This window comes from Terrapene carolina, unplaced genomic scaffold, assembly GCF_002925995.2.
Source record: "Terrapene carolina triunguis isolate 2854851 unplaced genomic scaffold, T_m_triunguis-2.0 Scaffold95, whole genome shotgun sequence".
NCBI classification, from domain to species: Eukaryota; Metazoa; Chordata; order Testudines; family Emydidae; genus Terrapene; species Terrapene triunguis.
Genome location: NW_020664446.1, coordinates 33,197,478 through 33,222,417, shown reverse-complemented (window position 1 = coordinate 33,222,417; position 24,940 = coordinate 33,197,478).

Genomic DNA, 24,940 nt, shown 5'->3' with positions numbered 1-24,940 from the left:
ACAAAATCTAGGGCTCCATGGGGCTTCAGACTGAGCTCCGTGGCTCACACTGCCAGCTGCTGCACTTCAGCAAACTCATAGCTCAGCTGATGCCACTATGTTTCCTTAGCCTGCATTCAGCTTCGCTCTTTGCTAAGTCGAACAAACTTTATTAAAACCTGTGCACTGCTCTCTCCACGTGGCGGAGTTGCTTCCAGCCTAACTCTCTGCATTCCCTGTTCCACTGATGACCCATCAACAGCAACCACTCCCGGGAATACAGGCCCTCTGCCTCCAATTCCACTGACCATAATACACCATGGGTTTTATTTCCTCAAACTTTAGGGATTCCTGTTGCAAACCTACTATACTACTCTCTTCTATAAGATTTTAAGGACGTTATATGTCACTATTCTGACACATACAAGTTTGAACTCTAATATATAGAGGTAAGCCCTGTGAGCCCTGGGACAGTGCCCTATCACTATTTTTGTGAGTGCCTAAGTCATGTTTTATGGGAGAGCACTCAGAGACTCTGGTGATAGAGGCCATGTAAGTATCTAGACAGATCTTACACTGACATACAGAGAGAGCCACTGGAAGCAAAGTTGGCATTTTGTGCAGGACTGAAGAAGAGTGCTTTGTGAATAATAATCTTCTCGTTAGCAAAAGAAACAGCTGATAATATCAACAATAAACATATCAATAAACAGAGATAAAACAATGGTAAATATAAGTACTTCACATGATTAACTGATGATGTACAAAGAATGAATTCTAACAAATACTGATAGCGATTTACAGCAAATATTGATAAATGTAGAGAAAACAGTTTATTCTATATAGTTGTATACTATAGTCATGCCTAACTATTTATTGAGGGAACCTCTTTCCCCTGTGGTTACCTCTTAGAGAAGGAACTGAGATGTTTTTAATGGTAGAGGGTTTCTTACCCAAACATATGTTCACACCCAGAGAGGTGAGAAATTGTTTTAAGGTTCCTATTTTGGGTGCTACTTCTAAATATCAACAGCAGATCCCTGAATAAATTAGCAGGAAGGTAATGAATGATAAGCAGATGTTCTACTTATGATGCCATACATTATCATTATTTGTACAATTATGTAGTCAAGAACTAAGCTGATTGTTCCATCAGTTCTCTGGTTTGACTGTCTTTAAAACTTCAGCAACAAACATGTACTGCTTAATATTTTTCAATTTTAATTAAAATTATTTTAATATATTATAGTAAGTTTAGACCTTAACATAGGTTGTTATAATTTCAAATTTAATTTTAAATAGGTTTATTTTAGAAACAAAAATGTACTTAATGTACATAAAAATCTGATTTTAAATTTAAAAAATCATAATTTTTGTCCTCCCTGAGCTGCACCAATTCAAATCCCTGGCTTGAAACTGGTGCAGTGGCTGTTCCTGACTTCACTAGGAGTTGATGGCTGGTATAAGGGCAAATACTCACTGTAAACAAGGCCTTGGTATGTTTGTACAGTGCCTTGTACAAAGGGATTCAAATCCTGGTTGGGGCCTCCAAGCACTCCTGGAAAACAGATAAGAAATAGCAGTAATATCCGTGCGCTGCTTTTATAAATTGCTTTAGCATTCAATTCTTCTAATAAGTCACTGCAAATCATTTTTAGAATAGTTAAGAATTGAGGTATTGATTCAAATTGGGCTAATGAAACTGCCCTAATCTCCACAGCTGCCTCATGCTCTTATAAAGAAAATGATTTCTGTTGAAATTTTGAAAGATTTGTGTTTCATTCTTTTGCTCACTGCCAAGGTACAAAGGACATTAATTATACGTTCTCAGAGTTGGATCTGTTTCTAATCATCAGTGGGAGAAGTATTGGTTTCAAAGCAAAAGCGCCATCCTGCATACAAGAATCATACAGAATAAAATAGTATTTCTTTTGCTATCTTTTATTGATGATAAATAATTGGTGACTGAGGCAATGTATTTCGGTGGCATTTCAAAGTGTTTCTGTATTGCTCCCTACCTATTCTCATCCATTGCTTTTATCTGTTGGCAGTTATGCAAACTTCTTATCAAATAGTCTGCGAATAAACTGATTTTGAATTTGTAAACAGGTCTGAAAATTGCATACCAGAAAATGCCTGTCTGGACTGCAAGTGGCACAACAAAGAACTGGGATTGTAAGTCTCTGGTTCACAGCAGCCCCTTCTCTTCTCAAACAAGGCACTCCACACAGCCAAAGTAGAGAGGGACCTTCACTTAAAACCCCTGGTGGTGCTATAAAAATAGTAGAACTCCTTAGCTATAAACTAATTCTAAGTAGTGTATTGCACCAACACAGGCTTGTGTTCACACTTAATGTAAATAGAACTGGCTGAATGGTGCAGAAAAAGATTTTATACAAATATTCATTTAAATTTTAAAACAAATGGATTTCATGCCCTGTGTGTGTGTGTGTGTGTGTGTGTGTGTGTGTGTGTGTGTGTGTTTTCTGCAGATATTTTAGCACCTGCATGTACTGGCAGGAGTGTTTTGCCAAAACAGTGACTGTTAAATAAATATTACAGGGTATTCACAGAAAACAAACTTAAAATGTGTAATAGTGAGTAGGTGCACTGGAAGGCTGATTCTAAGTGTTACACTTATGCAATAGCTGGGAATTTATCCACTGTTAAATATCTGATACCAAGTAGAAATTGTTACTATGGAAGTAAAGAGAAATATGGGCACTGTCTTTAAATCTAGGACAAAGAGAGTGGGGAAAAATAGCTTCAGATAACATCTTGAGCCAAGTCAATGGCAGCCTAATTAACATCCAAAAATAAATTCAGCCAGCCGTCGATGGCTGGGAGAGAGGGAATTTAGACATAATAGGCTAGTTTCAGCCAGGAGCAGACAGCCTATTTGCCCAAGATAACAGATCTGCTACCCCAAACTCTGCTTGGCACAGCTGAGGATAGAGGGGGTGGCAAAGGTGACTTTAAGGTACTGGCCACATTTAAAAGAAACTTGGGAACAAATCAGAACAGCGATTTTTAAAGTAATTTGGGGTTTTAAATTTGTTTGTTTGTTTCTGATGTTAATTCTTCAGCTTTCAATCAAATCAAAACACAGTTAATTCCTCCACACAAGTGGAACTTTATTTGATGGGAAAGAAAAATATAATAACTAAGGAAAAGAAATGGTTATTAAATTCTATCTCAATAACTTGGTTCAGTTGTGTTTGAAAAATTCCATATTTATTTCTTTTTATTTGTTATTGCAGTTTAGTTGATGGTCATCCAGCATTTCGAGGGTATAAAGTACTGCATTGGTGCTAAGTGTTGTAAGGAGTAAATAGATAAAAAAGAAAGGATAATGTGAAATAGAATTATATCCAGAAAACTCAAACATAGCAGTAAAATTACCCATTTTGTGCAAATGTATTATCTGTACAGGATAACCAAGTTTTTCTTCATCATAAAATCCTGTTTTAAAAGTTTAATCTCAGAAATGGGAACAGCTATCTGTGTCAGCTGTAAATAATATGCTTACGTTTTCAAAGTCTGAATGAGTCCTACTCATACTAATTTCATTTACATTGACGTCACCTTGTAATATAATTGGCTATTTGCACCATTTCCAAGTTACCGTTATTGTTCAAATGTGAAAGTACACTCTTTCACAAAATAAAATGCAGTTTTGGAAGATTGAAAGCCACCCAAGACTAAAAACAAATTACAGGAACAACAAAAGTTACCAAATGCTTATTTTACAGTCTTAATTAAACAGTTAAGGAGAAAATGCAGTAAGCTAGATATTTAAAAAACATATTATCAGTTTGTATTTGGAGGGATGGCTCTTAAGGATATAGGATTTTGTACAGTCCTTTGATATAAATCTTGTATCAACCAATAAGAGTCTAGCTGTAGTAAAGTGAAACCTAACCCTTTAACAAAGTCAGAAGAGGAATTTTTCATGTTATTTGTATTGTATAAGAGTCTTGTTGCTTAAAATATTAGAACATTTAAAAAACAGAATAGGAAAAATTATCTGTGCTTACCTACAAATGTCCTTTCTTCAAATCGAAAGGCCTGCAGATCTGTTACAATGGGTACTTGAGCCTCCTTGCAGCTTGGGGGCACAACCAGACATGTCAGTCACTGGCAGCAGAGGACTGACTCACCTACTGAAGTTCCCTCCTACTGAGATAACTTCCCTAGCCAAGGTAGTTCAAATCTACTTTCTTAAATTACAGATTGTGTTAAATATACTTTGAAGGAAAAGCATCATAATTTCTCCTACTGCAGAGCATGGGAAATTTCCTCTAACAACAATAAACCCAAATCCTCCACAGATCTGAGGCTAGAAGTAGGATGGGGAGTGGTTTGTAACACTCTGATCTGAAGCAGATGATGTATGACTTCATTCATGTCATGGCCTTTCCATGGGTTGCTGGGAATGGGACAAAGCTTTTCCTAAATTGTTGCATGGCTGCACAGGGTAACTTCTCTCCAGTGACCTCATATGTCAAAGCCAGAGGTTGCCCTTTTATTTCCAAATTGATAGAACCTTGATAGCCCCAGTGGCACTAACTGGGGGCTTAACTCCAGATAGGACTGGCTGGGAGGCCTACAAATAGCTCTGAAGCAACAGAGGGCAACTGCTGACCCAACACTTGTTCTAGCTACCGCTTGCAAAGAGGTATTGTCTTCTCTTGTATGTCACAGACTCTTTCATTTGCCAGATGATCCATATTCCTTTCTATGTCTGGAAGGAGTCAGGATTGTAAGTCAATTTTCTGATGCCTCTGAATAGCCTCAGGTGGAGGGATCTTCAGAAGGCAGGGGACTTCCCTGCTGCCAGTACTTGAAAACTCTGGTGCTGCTTCCAGGCAGGCTGACATACCCCTTGTAATGGATCCGTGGACCTTAAGCATGAAGAACCGTAGCAATTCAACTTTGATACAAGTATTTAATATGTCAGTTTCTCTTCACGGCATATTGTATGTACACACAGTTGGTCACACAATTATTATTTAGTATATGAATTGCGGTACTACCTAGGATCCCAGTCCAGGATCCAATTGTGCTAGATGTTATACAAATGTGGAACAAAAAGACAGTCCCTGTTCCAAAGCGCTTATACTCTAAGACCAAGACAATAAGTGGCTAGAGACAGAAAGACAGGGGTGCATAAGGAAACAATGGGACAATATTGGTCAGCATGATAGGCAGCGGCACCAGCTCACTGTCTGCCTAGATGGCAGCCTCCCCTCTCCAGGTCAAGAGGCCTGTGTTAGTCAGCCTTCCGCCGGAGCTAGGACGTCCGACTACTGAGTTTGCTCTGTCCCTGCATCAAGGGCTCAGAGCTACTTGACTCCTGGGTTTGCTGTGCTCCTGTTTAAATGGCCCAGGGACTATAGACTGTTGGCTGCTCTGCCCTGGGCTAAGGGCCAGAGCATATGGATTCCTGGGAGGCCCTGGTCCTATCGGTAAGACTAAGATTTAGTCACGGGTATTTTTGGTAAAAGTCATGGACGGGTCACAGGCAATAAATAAAAATTCACAGCCCGTGACCTGTTCATGACTTTTACCAAAAATACCCGTGACTAAATCTTAGCACTCCCCGGAGCCAGCCGCAGCAGCCAGTGTGGCTGGTGCTGGGGCAGCCACCGGGACTGCTGCTCAGGTGCTCCCCGGGGCCGTCCAAGCAGCAGCCGGGGTGGCTGCCTCTGGGGCAGCCCCCGGGACCACTGCTCTGGCGCTCCCCAGGGCTGCCCCCAGGACCACTGCTCAGGCAGTCCACAGGACCAGCCACACCGGCCACTGCACAGGAGGTCCCCAGAGCCAGCTTCTAGCTAGCAGCTGAAGTCAGCCGCACCAGCTGCTGCGCATGTCACTGAGGTCGTGGAAAGTCACGGAATCCGTGACTTCCGCGACCTCCATAAAAGAATCGCAGCCTTAACTATTGGGGGTTTGGATCCATTGGACCAACCAGGATGCTAACACCGATTTGCTAGTTCCCCCAGATACTAGGCAGCGATCCCAATGGGGTAGTGAGGTGGTGTGGCCTCCCTCCATCCCAGAGGGGGAGGGACGACCACCACACTACTACAGAGGGTTATGAGGCAGCTTTGTGGATGTTTACAGAGAGCTCCACTCAAGCATGAGGGGTAGCATGGGCGAAAGTATAAAGTGCTCGTTTGGAAATTTAACAAGTGGGCAATGAAGACAGTGGGCTAGTTGCCTTTGTTATATTCGCTGCTACTGTAGCCCAGTGGGCTAGCTTGCCTTTATTATATTTACTGCTTTGCATTATATTCAGCAGTATTGCAAGAAACCTGTAAGGCCTGTATCCTGTAAGTAAGACATTCGCTTCAGCAAGTTAGCATAAGGCTTGAGGCCTATGAACTTTGAACAGATAAACTTTGCACAGAGACAGGGCCGGCGCTTCCATTTAGGCGACCTAGGCGGTCACCTAGGGTGCCAGGATTTGGGGGGGCGGCATTTTGCCGCCCTCTGCGGCAATTCAGCGGCGGGGGGTCCTTCCGCGCTCCAGGTCTTCGGCGGCAGTTCTGCGGCGGGTCCTTCACTTGCTCCGGGACCCGCCGCCAAAGTGCCCCGAAGACCGGGAGCATGGAAGGACCCCCCCGCCGCAGAATTGCCGACAACGACCGGGAGTGCGGAAGGACCCCCGCCTAGGGCGCCAAAAACCCTGGCGCCCCTCCTGCACCGAGAGAAGGCTAAATGGAAAACCCCAAGTATTTGTGGAGCTGAAAATAGAGTTTAAGGGGAAGTTCTGATCACAGGTACATAATTCAACCACAGAAGTGTCCTTGCAACAAACTGACTTATATAACAGGTACATGAGATACATCTAAGACTAGCCTGCTTGCGTGCCTATGTATCTTTTCTTATAAGTTTCTTATTTTCTTATAGGTTTAATTATTTTTTTTATTATAATAGGTTTATAGCAGGGGTTCTCAAACTGGGGGTCGGGACCCCTCAGAGGGTTGCGAGGTTATTACATGGGGGGTTGCGAGCTGTCAGCCTCCACCCCAAACCCCACTCTGCATCCAGCATTTATAATGGTGTTAAATATATTTAAAAGTGTTTTTAATTTATAAGGGGGGGTCACACTCAGAGGCTTGCTATTTGAAAGGGGTCACCAGTACAAAAGTTTGAGAACCACTGGTTTATAGGTTTATATTAAAGTATATTTTGGCTGTAACACAGGGGACCTGCAAGCCACAACCTATATGTTAAGCTAAGGCAAAATTAGCATACATATGTTTTGGACCTTTCACCTTAATAAATGGTGAAGAGCTAAAGCATAAGGTCCATGTATGGCTGTGACCTTTAACATAGAGGATGCGTTCACGCAGGTTGGCATAGGGGCTTTCCTAAGTTAATACCCTTTTAAACTTAACGGGTACACCACAAATTGAAACTTGGAAAGAACTGAAAGAACCGGTTAGAACAAAAATAACAAATGCAATGCCTAACCACAAAAGAGCCATGGTAACGAAAGGATGTATATAATAATAAGTTAAAATCATTGATATACTAACCTATAGGAAAAAGACACTCCAATATTAGTAAGATGAGGAAATACAAATAAGGAAAAGGGAAAAAAATCACCTGCTGAATATGCATCAAACGTACCAGCGCCAGCGTAACATATTATAAAAGTGGCACCCCAGCCTAGGGGTGGTAGAAGAAAAAGATGTAGTCCTTGGGAGGTGCCAGAATACTGGCCACTGGTAATAATGGGAAAGGTAATAGCCATTATTTTCCTTATTACCAACATTAAGGTTGTTCTACAGGAGATGGTATAAGTATGGCAATCCAGGGAGGTCCCGGATGACTGGAAAAAGGCTGCTGTAGTGCCCATCTTTAAAAAAGGGAAGGAGGAAAATCCAGGGAACTACAGGCCAGTCAGCCTCACCTCAGTCCCTGGAAAAATCATGCAGCAGGTCCTCAAGGAATCAATTCTGAAGCATTTAGAGGAGAGGAAAGTGATCAGGAACAGTCAGCATGGATTCACCAAGGCAAGTCATGCCTGACTAACCTAATTGCCTTCTATGATGAGATAACTGGCTCTGTGGATGAAGCAAAAGCAGTGGATGTGTTATTCCTTGACTTTAGCAAAGCTTTTGATACGGTCTCCCATAGTATTCTTGACGGCAAGTTAAAGAAGTATGGGCTGGATGAATGGACTATTAGGTGGATAGAAAGCTGGCTAGATCGTCGGGCTCAATGGGTAGTGATCAATGGCTCCATGTCTAGTTGGCAGCCGGTATCAAGCGGAGTGCCCCAGGGGTCGGTCCTGGGGCCAGTGGTGTTCAATATCTTCATTAATGATCTGGAGGATGGTGTGGACTGCACCCTCAGCAAGTTTGCAGATGACACTAAACTGGGAGGAGTGGTAGATACGCTGGAGGATAGGGATAGCATACAGAGGGACCTAGACAAATTAGAGGATTGGGCCAAAAGAAATCTGATGAGGTTCAACAAGGACAAGTGCAGAGTCCTACACTTAGGAAGGAAGAATCCCGTGCACTGCTACAGACTAGGGACCGAATGGTTAGGCAGCAGTTCTGCAGAAAAGAACCTAGGGGTTACAGTGGACAAGAAGCTGGATATGAGTCAACAGTGTGCCCTTGTTGCCAAGAAGACTAACGGCATTTTGGGCTGTATAAGTAGGGGCATTGCCAGCAGATGGAGGGACGTGATCATTCCCCTGTATTCGAGATTGGTGAGGCCTCATCTGGAGTACTGTGTCCAGTTTTGGGCCCCACACTACAAGAAGGATGTGGAAAAATTGGAAAGAGTCCAGCGGAGGGCAACAAAAATGATTAGGAGGCTGGAGCACATGACTTATGAGGAGAGGCTGAGGGAACTGGGATTGTTTAGTCTGCAGAAGAGAAGAATGGGGGGGATTTGATAGCTGCTTTCAACTACCTGAAAGGGGGTTCCAAAGAGGATGGATCTCGACAGTTCTCAGTGGTAGCAGATGACAAAACAAGGCGTAATGGTCTCAAGTTGCAGTGGGGGAGGCTTAGGTTGGATATTAGGAAAAACTTTTTCACTAGGAGGGTGGTTAAGCATTGGAATGGGTTACCTAGGGAGGTGGTGGAATCTCGTTCCTTGGAGGTTTTTAAGGTCAGGCTTGACAAAGCCCTGGCTGGGATGACTTAGTTGGGGATTGGTCCTGCTTTGAACAGGGGGTTGGACTAGATGACCTCCTGAGGTCCCTTCCAACCCTGATATTCTGTGATTCTATATGGATGTGCAGACGTACATTCTGTAGTATCGCTATCTACCTTACTAAGTTGGGGTGTTTATAACTGAGCTAAATGTATTAATACACTATAGGAACTCTTATATTTACAAATATAGTTTGTATGTGCACATCAGGGTTCCCAACTATATAATAATTTAATAATACTGGGCCTGACCTTGGGCAAAAACCTGGCAACCCTCAAACTGATAACTGGGAATTCTTAAGTAATCAATATAATTAATGCATAATCTAAAGATCAGGCAACATGGCAAAACTGGCCAATCAGAAGCAATAACATTTCAATACAACATGAGACCAAGTCAAGCCTTTTTGATGAGCAGAAGAGTTGAACCAGGGCTGCAGGCCAAATGAGAAAAAATAAACAATATAATATGTTACAGTACACATTCGCCCATGCCCATCCCATTCCAAAATCAGTTTTCTAAGTTCCATAGTGACTCAAAGGATGGGAGGGGACAGTAACTAACCATCTCCCTCTCTGCCAGTATATCAGGCTGCCTGTCATATGAGATATTGGCTGAATAAACTTCTTTGCTATAGACCTGTTTCACACCCATAGGCATCAATGGAGTTCTGTCACTTTCAGTGAGAGCAGGATCAAGTTCTAAGTCTATTGCTCTTCAACACTTACTGTATTTTTTTTTTTTAAAGATGGGACCCAGGCTGCTCAGTGCAGATCTGAATCCCAACTCCACTAAGTCTGAGGGTGTTTGGATCCAGGATTTTGGTGCAGTCCCTTCTCTAGGTCATTTAAACAGTGGCTCAATAATGCTCAGAAATTTAACAAAATTGCAGAACTCTACCCCACAGCTCTTATACTCATTTTCTCACATACACAACTTGTTCACATGAAGAGCATGAGAACATGTTCCTCAAAGTATTCACCGGACCAATGGCTCACTCGTTCTTTGAGTGTGTTGGTTTAATGTTTGCTCTTATTTCTTTTAAAGAAGAACTAATAGCATGGCTTTGTGTTTGGTGGCATAGTTGCCAATTCCGTATACTGAATAAATCAATTGTTGTTGTTCGTCCATGTTCCACTAATGATTGCCATGCTACAAAAGTGCCATGCAAATTCCTGTTCTCACTTTCTGGTGACATTGTAAATAAGAAGAGGGCAGCATTATCTCCTGTAAATGTAAACAAACTTGTTTGTCTGAGCAAGTGGCTGAACAAGAAGTAGGACTGAGTGGACTTGTAGGCACTGAAGTTTTACATTGTTTTGTTTTTGAGTGCAGTTGTATAACAAAAATCTACATTTGTAAGTTGCACTTTCACGACGAAGAGATTTCACTACAGTACTTGCATGAGGTGAATTGAAAAATACTATTTCTATGGTTTATCATTTTTACAGTTCAAATACTTATAATCATTCCTCTGGAGGGAAGCAAATTGGCTTTGGAGCTTATACCACTACTCCATCATCATGAATAAGTGTTGAGAGGCTCCACTGCTGTGCTGGGCCCTGGTGAGGAAGATTTTTCCCTGTACCCATGTGGATCTCCACAGTGCAAGTCCCAATTATTCGGGCTGTGTGCTAGTGGTCAGGATTTGAGCCAGAGTATTTGACAACTCCAGAAATCAAAGACTTAGCACTTTGACACATTTGTAGCTATAGTATAATGATGCGCTTTGAGAATTGCTCTTCAGTAGGAGTTTGCTCTTCTACAGTCCATGCATATTAGGTCAGGATAAGTGACGTACGAGTTGAAGCCTCTTCAGTCTCTTTTTTCTTTTGAATCTAGAGAAGATTAACCTAACTTGGCTATTTATGCTCTCCTCAAATTAGTTAGAGCTGTACTCCTACCTCAGATCTACAGAGCTAAAGTTCATAGCTTTCTATGTGTCAGGTTGACAGTGAAAGCTAGAAGCTGCTGAAATAGTGTTGATTAACAAGTTCAGCACTTAAAAGGGCCAATGGTAAAATTCCAAGGTTTTCTTCCTTTTCAGAAGATCATTAGAAGGTAACTAAAAAACCTGGAGCTGGCAGAAAGGTTTATAGAGCACAGAGGTGCAGGTTCAGTTCTCCTGGGCTAAGCTGAGACATGATCCATAAACTAGTGACAAGAAACAAGGCTAGACCCAGATCAGCTTCTGCAGTGTTTAGCAGGTTTCACGACTTTAACTGTGTAGATGAAGAAAATTTCAAAAAGAACTGAATGGATAACGACCTGCTTTTACACTTGAGTTGGCATCTTTTAAATGCTTAGATTTAAAAATAATATATACTTTGATTTCAGTTACAACACAGAATACAATATAGATGAAAATGTAGAAAAACATCAAAAATATTTAATAAATTTCAATTGGTATTCTATTGTTTAACAGTGAGATTAAAATCGTGATTAATTTTTATAAATAGCTTTAATTTTTTTTAGTTAATCACGTGAATTAACTGTGATTAACCAAGAGCCTTACTTCCTACCTCACTGGAAAGTTGTGAAGCACTTAGATAATATGATAATGGCCATATAAATACCTAGATAGAACAGAATAGTCTTTTGATCATGGCCCTTATTACTGTCTGAAACACCTGAGAGAAAAAAGTAGCTTTAGTGACTTGCCTTTGAAGCTTTAAAAATAGCTACAGGTGTTACTCTAGAATGGCAGCTCTGAGTATTTTTGGCCAGACTTAGTCCACGTTGGAAGATACTATTTGACTTTGCACTCTTTAGATCTGGCATGTAAGTAGCTCCCTGATATTCCTGTAGATGGCAGTGGTGCACATTCTGAACATGCACATCACCAACATTTACATTGTTTGCCCCTTGAAAAAATTGTGGTGTTTGTAGTTTTTGCTATGGGCGATAAATATTTCTTAGAATGCTGCTAAGAAACTCACAGTAGATAGTTTGACTAGTGTCCATCTAATTCCAGCCAAAATTATTTCTTTCCAAAATACCCTAGAAAAGGAAAAATAGAAGCTCTAATATTGATAAAGTCACATTGGAAGGTGGGCAGGAGTGAAAATTGAATATATTATATTAGTGCTGCAAAATCCAATCTGTCTCTTTCTATGCCGTTTCTGTGGGTAACCATACCCCTACCACACAAATAACTGTCTTTTTCTGGCTAATTGCTGTAGAAAGACACACAGCAAAGATGAGTGCCAACTATGCAAAGTTGTATGGATAGCTGGCCAAATTCCAGCTGTTTTACTAATGGTGTATTTTTGAGGCAAACACTCTGAAGAGAGCCAGCTACACAAATAAACTTTTCATTCTGCTTTACTTTAACTTCTTAGATTACTTGTAGTTTTTCAACTGGATTTGACTTTTTTTATGAGTGAATTTGCACATTGGGTGGTTCTTCCCAAATGTACACAGCCCTAGTATTAATTTGATATTTTACCAGTCATGCCAGACAATCACATTTATTGTTGAGTGCGCTCTGGAAATTTGCTTGAGGGTTTCCCTCTTTTTTTTTTTTTTTTTCTTCCCCCACATCCCCAAGAGATGTTTGATAAATACAGTAATCATACTAGGAAACTAAAATATTCATATGTTTAAAAAGTAGGTTCTGTTGCCCAGAAATTAACTTAAATTACATACCCCCATCTTGGGGGACATAACACCGCTAGGGAGGACTTAAAAAGGAACAAGAGCATTTGCAGTTTAATTACCTATTGTAAAAGCAATTGCTGGAGAAAACCTTTTGTTTTTTACACTTGTATTACTACTTCTTTGCTGTCACCTATTTGGTTCCATTGCAACAAGTGATATACATAAATTTTTAGTATCATCATTAAAAATCTCCTCCAAGGGAAGTGAGCAGAATCAAGAGAAACTCATCTGCACTTGAAATAGCTTTTACCATTATCCTCGGCTGATGCAAGACCAATGTGCATGCATGATGGAGGGGAAAACCTTTGGGGAAAAGGTTTGAGTTTTGACCTTTTTATGGGTACATGTAAACAGCAAATAAAATAATGGGTGGGGGGACTCTCAAATGTGTATGATCTTGAGGTAAATTAATTTAATTTGTAAATTAATTTGTCAAATTTATGTTCAAGATGATGTGCATGAGCAGACAAGCATTTTGTAAAGATGTATGAATGGGCACGCTCACAGTGGTACATATTATAGAATAATGAAAGAAAAGGATTTGATATAGGATTACCTGATTATCTTGTTCAGGAAAAAATCAAGATGAACCCTATGCAGAGATATATAATACCACAAATTTAGAAAAGTAGACTTAAGATTAAGCGGGTTCATGCTCATCTAAATCTGCAAAGCCATAAATAACAAAGAAAAACTTTGCTGTATTTAGATCTCATCGAAATCCTTTTACTTCTCACCAGAAAAAAATGTAATTCTGGCCATCAACAGCATTGATTAAATGCTGGGGTTTGTGCTATGATATTTGTCATTTTATGAGCCAGTGCTCGATGCAAAAATAGAAATATTAATGCCTGGGGATGCTGGAGTGTGCTAACTGATATTAGATCTAGCATACAAAAGAACAGTTCAGGAGATACAGGCAGGGCCGGCTCCAGGCACCAAGCACCCAAGCTGGTGCTTGGGGCGGCACCTGGAGGGGGGCGGCGCGGCGCTCTGGCCGCCGGGGGGGAGACCGGAGCCGCCGCCGGGGCTTGCGGCCCTGCCCCCGGCGCTCTGGCCGCCGGGGGAGGGGCGGGAGAGCCGAGCCCCCGCCGGGGCTCGCCACCCTGCCCCCGGCGCTCTGGCCGTCGGGGGCAGGGGGGAGAGCCGAGCACCCGCGGGGGCTCGCGGCCCTGCCCCCGGCGCTCTGTCCGCTGGAGGGGAGACCGGAGCCGCCGCCGGGGCTCGCCGCCCTCCCCCAGGGGCTCCGGCCGCCCCCCCCCCGGCAAAAAAGGCAGAGCCGGCCCTGGATACAGGAATCTGGCAGAGTGCCATGTAGAGATGAAAGAATAATCGTGTATGATAAGACAGTTACAAATATCCTCCATATGACAGCAATAAAAATGGTTGTCTACATTAATACCTCAGTATTTCAGGATTACTACAAGCCCAGTGTTTGGTAAACATGTATATGTTCATTTGTATAAAAACTAAAATGTTTGTTTTAATGCTGTATTAATCACCACAAATAGATCAAATTCTCCTTAGGGAAAAAAGAAATCAAATTATTTTCAACTGTTGTTGTGCTCAAGTTTCAAACTGATTGGCTAGTCAGGGTAGAAATGTGCATGTGTAGCATCCCAAATGAGTGATGATTTTGATTATAATGAACTCATTCTGTAAAAGGTTACTATTAGACCATTACAATGTGTGATACCTATGAGCAAATACTACCTTTACAGTTGTCACCACTGAACATTATTTAACCATGCTCCGAGGTCACTTAAGTCCCCAGTTCAGGGAATAATACTTCTCTGGACACACAAGTCACACTCATCACGTATTCTGCGTGCTTTGGCAGATTTTTATGGTAGTCAGCAGGGAAACTCATGACTTCGGGCACCCTAAAAACACAGGCCCCTAGCACTTTAACTAAAGGAGACTCTCCCAAAGGTGCTGTATAGTTAACATGGTTTACAGTACACCACAGGCCAGCCACAGAATGATTAAAAAAAAGTTGTGCTCACTGAACCAGCATGATGTTGCATGTGGTAAGCCTTGTTTGGAGAGGATTATTGCCAGGTGTTAGCACTGCACTTGATTCTGAATGAACAAGAACAAAGGAAAGGGGCAAATCATGTTCTCCTTTCCCCACCTTCTATCAACATTCCAGACTGTTTATTTGCCTTCATTCCAATAGTCTCTGACACCAATATCAAACTTTATCTGCCTCCCACCCTGAATGTCCATGAACACGATGCCTCCTGTTAATAAGTGAGGCAGGTTGTATTAGGACTCAGTGCAGTCTCTTCTCTCACTGGCAGGAAGTGCTGCATCCAGCCAAGTGGCTTCAACTTGGCACACATGCAGGATAGGCAGTTGCACTGGTTGCTACAGTGTTGACCCCAGAAAAGCTGGCAGGAGGGAAGCACCCACTAGAAATTGGCTGTAGTTGACTCAGTGTTTGAATTGACGCATCTCACTCTTTCATTTGCCCCAGTGTAGATGGCAATAATGTTCCTCCAGTTTATTATACACTGACTTGGGACACAGTGGAGTAGTGCATTCCTTTTGCTGCAGGACAGTAGCTCAGATGATGCTGAATGCAATTTTTATTTACAGAGCTTCTATTTCTGACCAGGGGGAACAGAGTATCTTTTCAGCTGCTTTGCAAAATGCAAACCAGGGTTTGAACTTTCTGTTCAAACAGATGTTTGAATGTGATGTTGAATTCAAATCCTATCTCACCTTCAAACCTCATGTACTGAGTAAGTAGCCAAGAGACTGGTGAAGGGAGGAGGGGGAATAGAAAGGCAAGCAAGAGATACATCTAGGGAATGATGGTTTAGAAAAAAGGAATAAAAGGAAAAGAAAGAGGAAGACAGATCTGAGAGGATTGTAAGCTGTTGCTACAATGCTATAATTAGCATTAGAGAAGTTAATTTAGGGCAAGCATTCCTTCCTGGTGCCATAAAAAACATATGCTCTGCCATCTGCTGAAGTTGTCCTGTAAGCAAAATTAATTCCACACCTGGATGTGGTCATCCTTAATAGCTCTCTTAAAGAAATATAGTTTTGTTTTAAACAACTACATTGTCAGATCAAAAGTTCAAGATGATTGTAATGCCACCCACCCGCCTCAATGGGTAGGAAATTTGATGGGGTCACCGTGATTGGGACAGCCCCAGTTGAACAGGGAAGGACGAACACGCAGAAGTAGCAGTCTGGAGGGGGAAGGGCTACCTCTGCAACTCATTGGCCAGCTGGGAGAGGAAGGGAGCTAACTGGTCCGTCGCCCTCCCCTTTCATTAATTTAAACCTAGCTAGCCCAAGCAATGTGGAACCTCTTTCTGCTCTGTTTCATCAAGATAACAATGTAATGCATTGCAGGGTGTTGTATTAGCACAAGAAGGGGGCCTAGATGGATTATTCTGTTGCTTAAATCATGGAGCCAGCCAGAAAGAACCTGCTCCGTTGCTGGATTCTGCTTCATTAAAGAACTGAAATTGTTTTGGCTCAGAGACTTGCTTTTGATGAATTACTTGTTGTAAGCACTGAAAATAGTTTTTTGGGGGGGAAAAAGAGGGACTTTCGAAACAAAGTTTTCTGGGTTTTTTTATAAGGCATAAAATAAAGCCAAAAGCAAAGGGAAGAGTTGGAGAGAAATGTGGGAATAATTTTTGGAAGGGAGGAAAAATGTAAAAGGATCCACAGGAATAGACGGTTAAATTATACTGTTAAATATCCTTTACTAACAGGCATATCAATAGAAAACTTAAATATAAGCCATATGTTACCATTATCTCTTTCTAGACGATTGCTAATATTTGTCAGTTTTACTGCTCAGTCAAACCAAGTAGCTTTTATATGACACTTCCTTATACAGTAGAGTTTTATGGTTAAAACTTGTTACCTTCTCTTTACACCAGCTGTGCTGACAGGTGGAGCCTAGTTTTGCCACCTTTCCTGACACTGAGTAGAAACAGTCCATGAATAGTGTCCATTAAAGGCAGTTGAATCTACTCAGTGTAAGTACTGTATAGGCAGCAAAACTGAGCCCTTGGTAAACAATGTATATTTTCTGGGGGGGGGTTTAATTTAAATTTCAAATATTTTAGCCCCTGATCCTGCAAAGATTTGAGCACATGCTTAACTTTATACACCATGAGGATGCTCATACTTTGGGCAGTCCCATTTTAGTCAGAGTGCATAAAATAAGCACATGAGCAAGACTTTGCAGGATTGGGACCTTAGTTTAGAGGCACCCTGCTCTGATGGAGAAAAGTGGCATAATTAGGATACATCTGGTACACTCTAAATATGCTGGCCAGATCCTTGTCTGTTTTAAATTGCAGAGCTCCACTGAAGTCAATGGAGTTTATGCTGACTTATGCAAGCTGGGGCTCTGGCTTAGTATGTAGTGTGTGTGTGTGTATACACACTAAGACTACTCAAGGAGCTGGCTTGGGAGATATTTGAGCTGTTAGTGATTATCTTTGAAAAGTCATGGAAGACGGGAGAGATTCCAGAGGACTGTAAAAGGATAAATATAATGCCACCTATAAAAAGGGAAATAAGGACAACGTGGGAAATTACAGACCAGTCAGCTTACCTTCAGTATCTGGAAAGATAATGGAGCAAATAATTAAGCAAGCAGTTTGCAAACACCTAGAAGATAATAAGGTGGTAAGCAACAGCATGGATTTGTCAAAAACAAATCATGTCAAACCAAACTGATAGTTTTCTTTGACAGGGTAACAAGACTTGTGGATAGGAGGGAAGCAGTAGATGTGGTATATCTTGACTTTAGTAAGGCTTTTAATACTGTCTCACATTATCTTCTCATAAACAAACTAGGGAAATACAATCTAGATGGAGCTACTATAAGGTGGGTGCATAACTGGTTGGAAAACCACTCGCAGAGAGTAGTTATCAGTGGTTCACAGTCAAGTTGGAAGGGCATATCGAGTGAGATCCTGCAGAGATCAGTTCTGGGTCTGGTTCTGTTCAATAGCTTCATCAATGAATTAGATAATAGCATAGAGAGTACACTTATAAAATTTGCAGACGATACCAAGCTGGGAGGGGTTGCAAGTGCTTTGGAGGATAGGATTAAAATTCAAAATGATCTGGACAAATTGGAGAAATGGCCTGAAGTAAATAGGATGAAATTCAATAAGGACAAATGCAAAATACTCCACTTAAGAAGGAACAATCAGTTGCACACATACAAAATGAAAAATGACTGCCTAGGAAGTAGTACTGCGGAAAGAGATCTGGGGGTCATAGTGGATCACACGCTAAATATGAGTCAACAGTGTTACACTGTTGCAAAACCCCCCCATCATTTTGGGCTGTATTAGCAGGAGTGTTGTAAGCAAGACACAAGAAGTAGTTCTTCCGCTCTACTCCATGCGGATTAGGCCTCAACTGGAGTATTGTGTCCAGTTCTGGGTGCCACCTTTCAGGAAAGATGTGGACAAATTAGAGAAAGTCCAGAGAACAGCAACCAAAATGATTAATGGTCTAGAAAACATGGCGTCTGAGGGAAGATTGAAAAAACTGGGTTTGTTTAGTCTGGAGAAGAGAAGAGTGAGAGGAGACATAACGGTTTTCAAGTATGTAAAAGGTTGTTACAAGGGGGAGGGAGAAAAATTGTTCTCCTTAACCTCTGAGGATAGGATAAGAAGCAATGGTCTTAAATTGCAGCAAGGGCGGTTTAGGTTGGACATTAGGAAAAACTTCCTAACTGTCAGGGTGGTTAAGCACTGTGATAAATTGCCTAGGGAGTTTGTGGAATCTCCATCATTGGAGATTTTTAAGAGCAGGTTAAACAAACCCCTGTCAGGGATGGTCTAGAAAATACTTATGCATGAAATGTTATCTGATAGAGCTCATGGCAAAGAGGACTCAAATATTAGAGATGGATGACAGAATTCAGACAGGGATTTGAAAGTATAATACAGGACAACAGAGAGGAGGCAGTAAAAACAACTCAAGATTTGCAGACACTTGCTGAACAAAAGGACCTGATGGGCAGTTGACCCATGAAACAACCTGACCACAAGAACAAGGCAGAGGAAGAGACTGAGATAGTGGAGGTGAAATATAGTTGAGTAATAGGTTTGCTGCACTAGAGAACATGGAGGAAAAACAGGCAGAAGATGGGGTGGCAAGGAAGAAAAGAAGGGAAGCCAGTCCCTGCAGAAGAGAGGAAGAGACAAAGGAAATAGTCTGGGACCAGAGCCTAAGGAAAAATGAGGATGATATACAGGGGACTGTGAGAGAGAACATAAGACAGATTCATACCAACACTGGAAGAGTCAGGTCTCTTGGAGATTGGCTGCTCCATACTAAGAAGAATCAACAGGCCTGTCACCAGACCATATCTGGAGAACAAAAGAGTGTGCTGTATGCCAGGGGCAAGGATATGAGATGTGGACATAAGGCTAACAAGGATTGTGATGGGAGTGGGGGAAAGTGCTACATGTCAGGACAAATTACACTGCTAGATTCCTACTGGAGCAGATGAAGGACAACTATATTAGGCTGGTAAGATGCTTAAAGGAGATAAAGAAGGGATGATCGACCATTAGGAGGTCTTCACAGGTAGAAGACTCTCCTCAATTGATGGACTCCACTTGAGCCCCTCGGGAATAATCTTCGGATCAAGGCTGGCACAACTATAAGATGGGCTTTCAACTGGGAAATGAGGCGAGAAGGATGGGAGAGACTCATGTAATCTCCATGCCTGGCTTCAATAGACAGGAGCAGAAAAATTTGTACAAGACAAAGATGGACCCAGCCCCAAGGCATTTATAGTCTTAGGGTTTATTATCCCTACAGTGTTAGCTCAGGTTATAAGTCAAGTGTTGCCCCTAACTTACATCCTGTCACACACACAAATGTCCAGCTTGAGTGTGGTGGTGCTTTAAACTCAAACTAGCTGACCTGTCAGGGAGTGTGGCTTGAAGCTTGAATGCTGCTGATGCTGGAGTTAGTAATGCAGTGGAATGCAGCTACTCTGTGCTGCTAATACAACCCCCCTGTGCTCTTGATCCAATCATTTGTTGCAGTTTGTGTGTTGTTTTTCAGTGAGAACAGTCACTCTTGGGCTAAGCTAGCTCAAGAGACGTTAACTTGAGCTAACATTGCAGTGAAGACCAGCTCTAAAAGACAGACATGAATAGCAGAAGACACACAGGGCCATGAGAGGTGTTAAAAATGTTACTTTATATAATTTGTTTAGTCTAGTGATTTCCTGCCCCTCCCCCACTGTTGAGATGTTCTCTCTCTTTTTTAAATCTGTTTGCTATGGATAGGAGTGGGAGCTGCTTTTTACTGTTTGTAAATATATTGTCTAAGTTTGTTTGGTGGTGGGGGGGTTTCTAGATAATTTTCTCTTTGTGTACTTCTTTGTTTGTCTATGTGACCTTGGCCATGAGTAAAGCTAGTTTCAAATGTGGTATATGCATTACTAATACTCTGTGTAATTAGAAGTGTCTGATTTAGATGTGAAAAAATCATAAAAATGTTATTTTTATGAATCATTAAACTTTCTGTTGGCACTCTGAGATACAACAAATAGGAGTATATGAAAATTGTTTATAAGAGACTATTAATTGCTGTTTCTGAGAAATCTGTTTAGAAAGTGACCTGTTAGTGCTTTCTCCCCTGTGATAGCTTTCAGCTTTTCACTTCTTATGAAGTTTAATCAACAAAATTGGCCAGAGTTCTAGGACATAGTTCCTGTGGTGACTCTCAAGTTTTAAGTGAGTGTTTTTGACAGGCCATAATGCACGTTATGAATCCTTTCCTTTTTCTCCTTGGAAAAATAGAGGTACAAATATGGACCAACTTTGCAGTACAAAATTTTATTTCTGCTTGAATGAAATTTTGAATGAATTAGCTTTTTCTAACTAGGTGTAAAATGTGGACAAATACTAGCTGGACTAACTCATGCACGTGCTCAGTATTATAAATGGAGCTGTCACTATTTTAATGTTCTGGAAGAAAATTAACTACAGTGCTTACATTATCTCTCTTGTAATAAAATGTTGTGTTGCTAATTTTTATTGTGCTGAGATGTTAAATGCATTTATATGGTATACATAACAGATCTAAGAAAAGAGATTGTTTTTGATGAAAATGGTGGTCAATTATTTACACTATTATGGAGACAATATTTGTGAGATTTTGCTACTATTTCTAATACAAGGTAAAATTATTACATTGCTAATTCTAGAGTTTTCAAAAAGAAAAAGGGGAAACTGCAACTATGAGTTTTTACAACTGTAGCAAAATGTCATCTGTTTCTTACCTGTTGCTGTTTGAAAGAAACACACAAACAAAATTCTTGCAGTTATAGTAATGAGGGGAGACACTTGAAACAGTAGTAGGTTTTAAAAAGAAAATCAGAGAAGGGAAATTTTTAAGCCCATGGTGGCCCTTTAAGCAGGGGCAAGATATAGTCCCAACAGCAGTCAACCTCAGAGCCTGGGTAAATCACCTGGTGTGATTATCTTCCTGTTCTTTGAAAATGGCATAGTATCCTGAAAAGTGACAGAGAGGGGGGCTGATTAACTCAGTGAAGCAGAGTACTGCTGATGCTTCAGAGCACTTTGCAAAGGCAGGTCATTAGCCTGACTTTTTTCCACCTGGGGAAACAGAGACTTGCCCATGTCATCCAGTAAGTCAGTGGCACAGCCAGGTGTGGCAAACCGAGGTATAGAACCAATATCTTCTGAGTCCTGGGCACACAGCTTACCTGTTGAGCCAGCCTGCCTCTCAAAAACAGAAGTTTTAAGTGTTGAGCACCCACAGATCCCCCTGCCTTCATGAAGAGTTGCAGGTGCTCACACTCCCCTAAAAAAAATGAATATTCAGTGACAAATTTCAGTTTGAATTCATTGCATCAGTGTTCTGTTTTGCAATGGGACGCCATAGTCAGTTCATAATGCTAAGACTTTTTTTCATAGGGACACCATTCCAGATCTTTGCTATTGGATAAACTGCCTTCCAAAGGATACGTGGTGTGCAGTTAGTGAATACAGCTTGTGTATTTGGCACACTTACTTCATGGAAGCTTAGAAACTAACCATACATCAAGATAATGAGTTTACAGCACTTCTTACACTAAGGAAGATTCCTATAGGATTGGAAAGTTTGGAAGGAAGGGCTTAGAAAGAGCTACATTCAAAGGAACTTAAGAATTCTAGATCAATTTCCCTCACCCCCAAAATATTTATCTCTTCCAAAGCAATCTGTGTAAAGAGACTGACCTTGTTTTTTCTAGCTCTCTAGTTTCTGTAGTGCTCATGACGATTAGCTCATACCAAGCTCAGAGGAGTCAGCTGCCAATGTGAATGTTGCATTACTGGGATGTGCAGGTGCATGCTGATCCAGTCCCAAAGACCTTTTAAGAATTGAGAGAGCCCACATTATGCAGTCCCCAAAATCATTTGCTGAGAAAGCAGCCATCCAGTGACAGGCAAAAGCAAATGCAGGCATCTCCAGAAGAAGGAGTGGGTTTGCACTGCTACCTTCAGCCCCAGAACAAACAGATCTAGTATTAGGGATATGCAGAGCATGTGATGGCTTGAAGCACCCCATAGTCCTGTCCGGTGACATCAGGAGCAGCATGAGGTGCAACCTCAGGCTTACAACAGCTCTGGGGAATTGCCAAGTCCCAACAAGGAGGAACAATACCCCCTACTTCCAGCCAATAACCACTTCTCTCCTCACCATCCTCAGGCTGTCTTCAGTCAAGAAGGAGGAGCTAAGCAGAGGGAATGGCTTGTTCTGACCATCCATTGCAGAAGCGCTGAGACATTGGTGAGGAGAGCACACAGCACCGTCCAAGGGATTGTGGAGGAGGAGAGGAAAGGAGGGCAGGAATGTTGAAGGAAAGTGACTGAAAGGCAAAGTGGGACCATATGGAATGCTGATACCTGTGTGTTTACAGAGTAAGGAAAGAGTTGGGGTGAGAGTGAATGAGGGGAAATAGGGTAAGTGTAAATGCGGAGACAGTGTGCATGTGGGGACAGGGGGAAGTATCTCAAAATTTGGAATTTATTTCCCTGAAATTGTCTTTTTTTCTATACAAAAATGCAGCTTCTCCCCTAGGCAGGAGGATGCCATGGTTACAAATGTTTAAGGTTTTTCGTTAGTTGGCATTATATATGTTAGGGGAATAACTTTAAAATTGCTGTGATGTCATATCTTGTTGTTTAGTGGAAAGACAAAAAAAGGTTACTGTGATTACTTGTGGTTATACCTACTGGTGAATTTTTAGGGGAATTTGAAGTAGCCTTACATTTTTAAGTGCCTCATTGTGGTTAGTGTGATATTGGTGTTAGTGACAGTCCTTATTGCAATAGGCTGAAACAACACATACACTTAAGAGCTCAGGAAGGACTTGAAAATGGGATTCCAACGTTGTTTTTTAAAAAGATACTGCGTTACATGCAAAGCTCTACCTCTCTGGAATCCTAGCTTCAGAAAGATCCGTCCCATTATCATAAAGTTGAACAGCTTTAAATACAAAATGCTGATTTTGAAAAGCTTATATCAGTAGCCTTTTGTTTTATAAACTATTAAACCAGTGTGGAGAAGGCTGTCACTGAACATTTGTTCCACTGTTTGCTGAATGAAGAATTGAATAGTAGGCATTTAATTTATCTATAGTAGAGAGAGTAAAGATGGAAAAGTCTAGAGTATTGTTGCAAAGGTAGAGAACAAGATGCTTCGGTTATGAACAGCTTGTGCCTCAGTGAAGCCTGTTTTTGATGTGTGGACAAACAGACTGAAAGAAGAGACTGATGCTTAATGAGATCATCAAAGCTATTACAAAAGACTAAAATACCTCTAAATTGTTGGTATTAATCCAGCTCAGGGTGCTAGTGAAAAAATGCCAACATCTGATGGCTGTTCTACCTATGTGGAATGAGTTTGATAGTCTCAGTCCAGTTCTCAGTGGACAAGTGTCCCCATCACAAGATGGGCTACCATAAGTTGTTGGCAATGGAGTGGCTAGCCATGGTATGGCTATGTAAACTGAACTATCCACTAACCAATAGAGTAGTTCACCCAGGTAAGTATTGAGCTAGAAGGGCAGGGAGAAGCTTATACAGGTGGAACAGAGACACCACCAGTACATTTGATTGAGAAATTCAGCCTGCAGCACTGACAATCCAGAACCCTCTCCGCACTACACATACAGGTCACGGAGGCTTGAAGTTAGAGCAATTAAGCAAGGACTTTAAAAAAAAAAAAAAGACAGCAATAAAGTTGGCATATTGTCAAAAGAAATGGAACTTTTTAAAAAGTGAATTTAGTGTTGATGAAATGTGCCAGATAGCTCTAGAGACTGAAGTCCTCTGACTACAAGACATGTATAGCTCAGACAGTGACAGTGTATGTTTATTCTGCCCCACCAATGTGCTTCCTCTTTTACCCAGCTGAGTGATGTAGCTATAATACTGCAGTTGGGACACACCTAGTTTCAACTGTCACATAGAGTGAGTTTTCCCTTCCAAAATAACCCAGAAGGCCAAAACAATACCTAACAGAAGATCAATTTTTTCTGCAAGAAAGATCCTGTACTTTGTACTTGACACTTTAAAATAAAGGTTAAATTGTGCCAAATATATTGGAAGAGAAGATGCCAGGGCTCAAAATGGAAGGTCATCCTATCACCATTTATCAAGCCCACAGCCCGAGTGCCAAATAGCCCACTTAAACATCAGTACATAGGTGGAAGGAAGTGTTGCTCTAAAGGATCCGCACTTGGAAGAGTTCAGTTTAGCAGGAAAAATGAGTAGCTGGTAGGGGTAAGTTAAAGTAACTGCCTATGCAGACCCAAATCCATCCCTGTGTAACTTCACTGATTTCATGAATTGGACCCAAACACTATAACTTGCAACTTCTTTGGATCCTTCAACATAAAGTAAAACCAGCTCAGACTGCCTTACATCTTCCTCCTGATGTGTTAATTGTACTATCTTATATATCAACTCTGAATTTGGCACTGAGTCTTGGAAGCCAGGGTCTTTCGTGTACAATAAAAAAATATATAGATGTAAAGTCAGGAGCCACATGTGACATCCTTCACCCACTTCATGAGACTCCTTTTAGC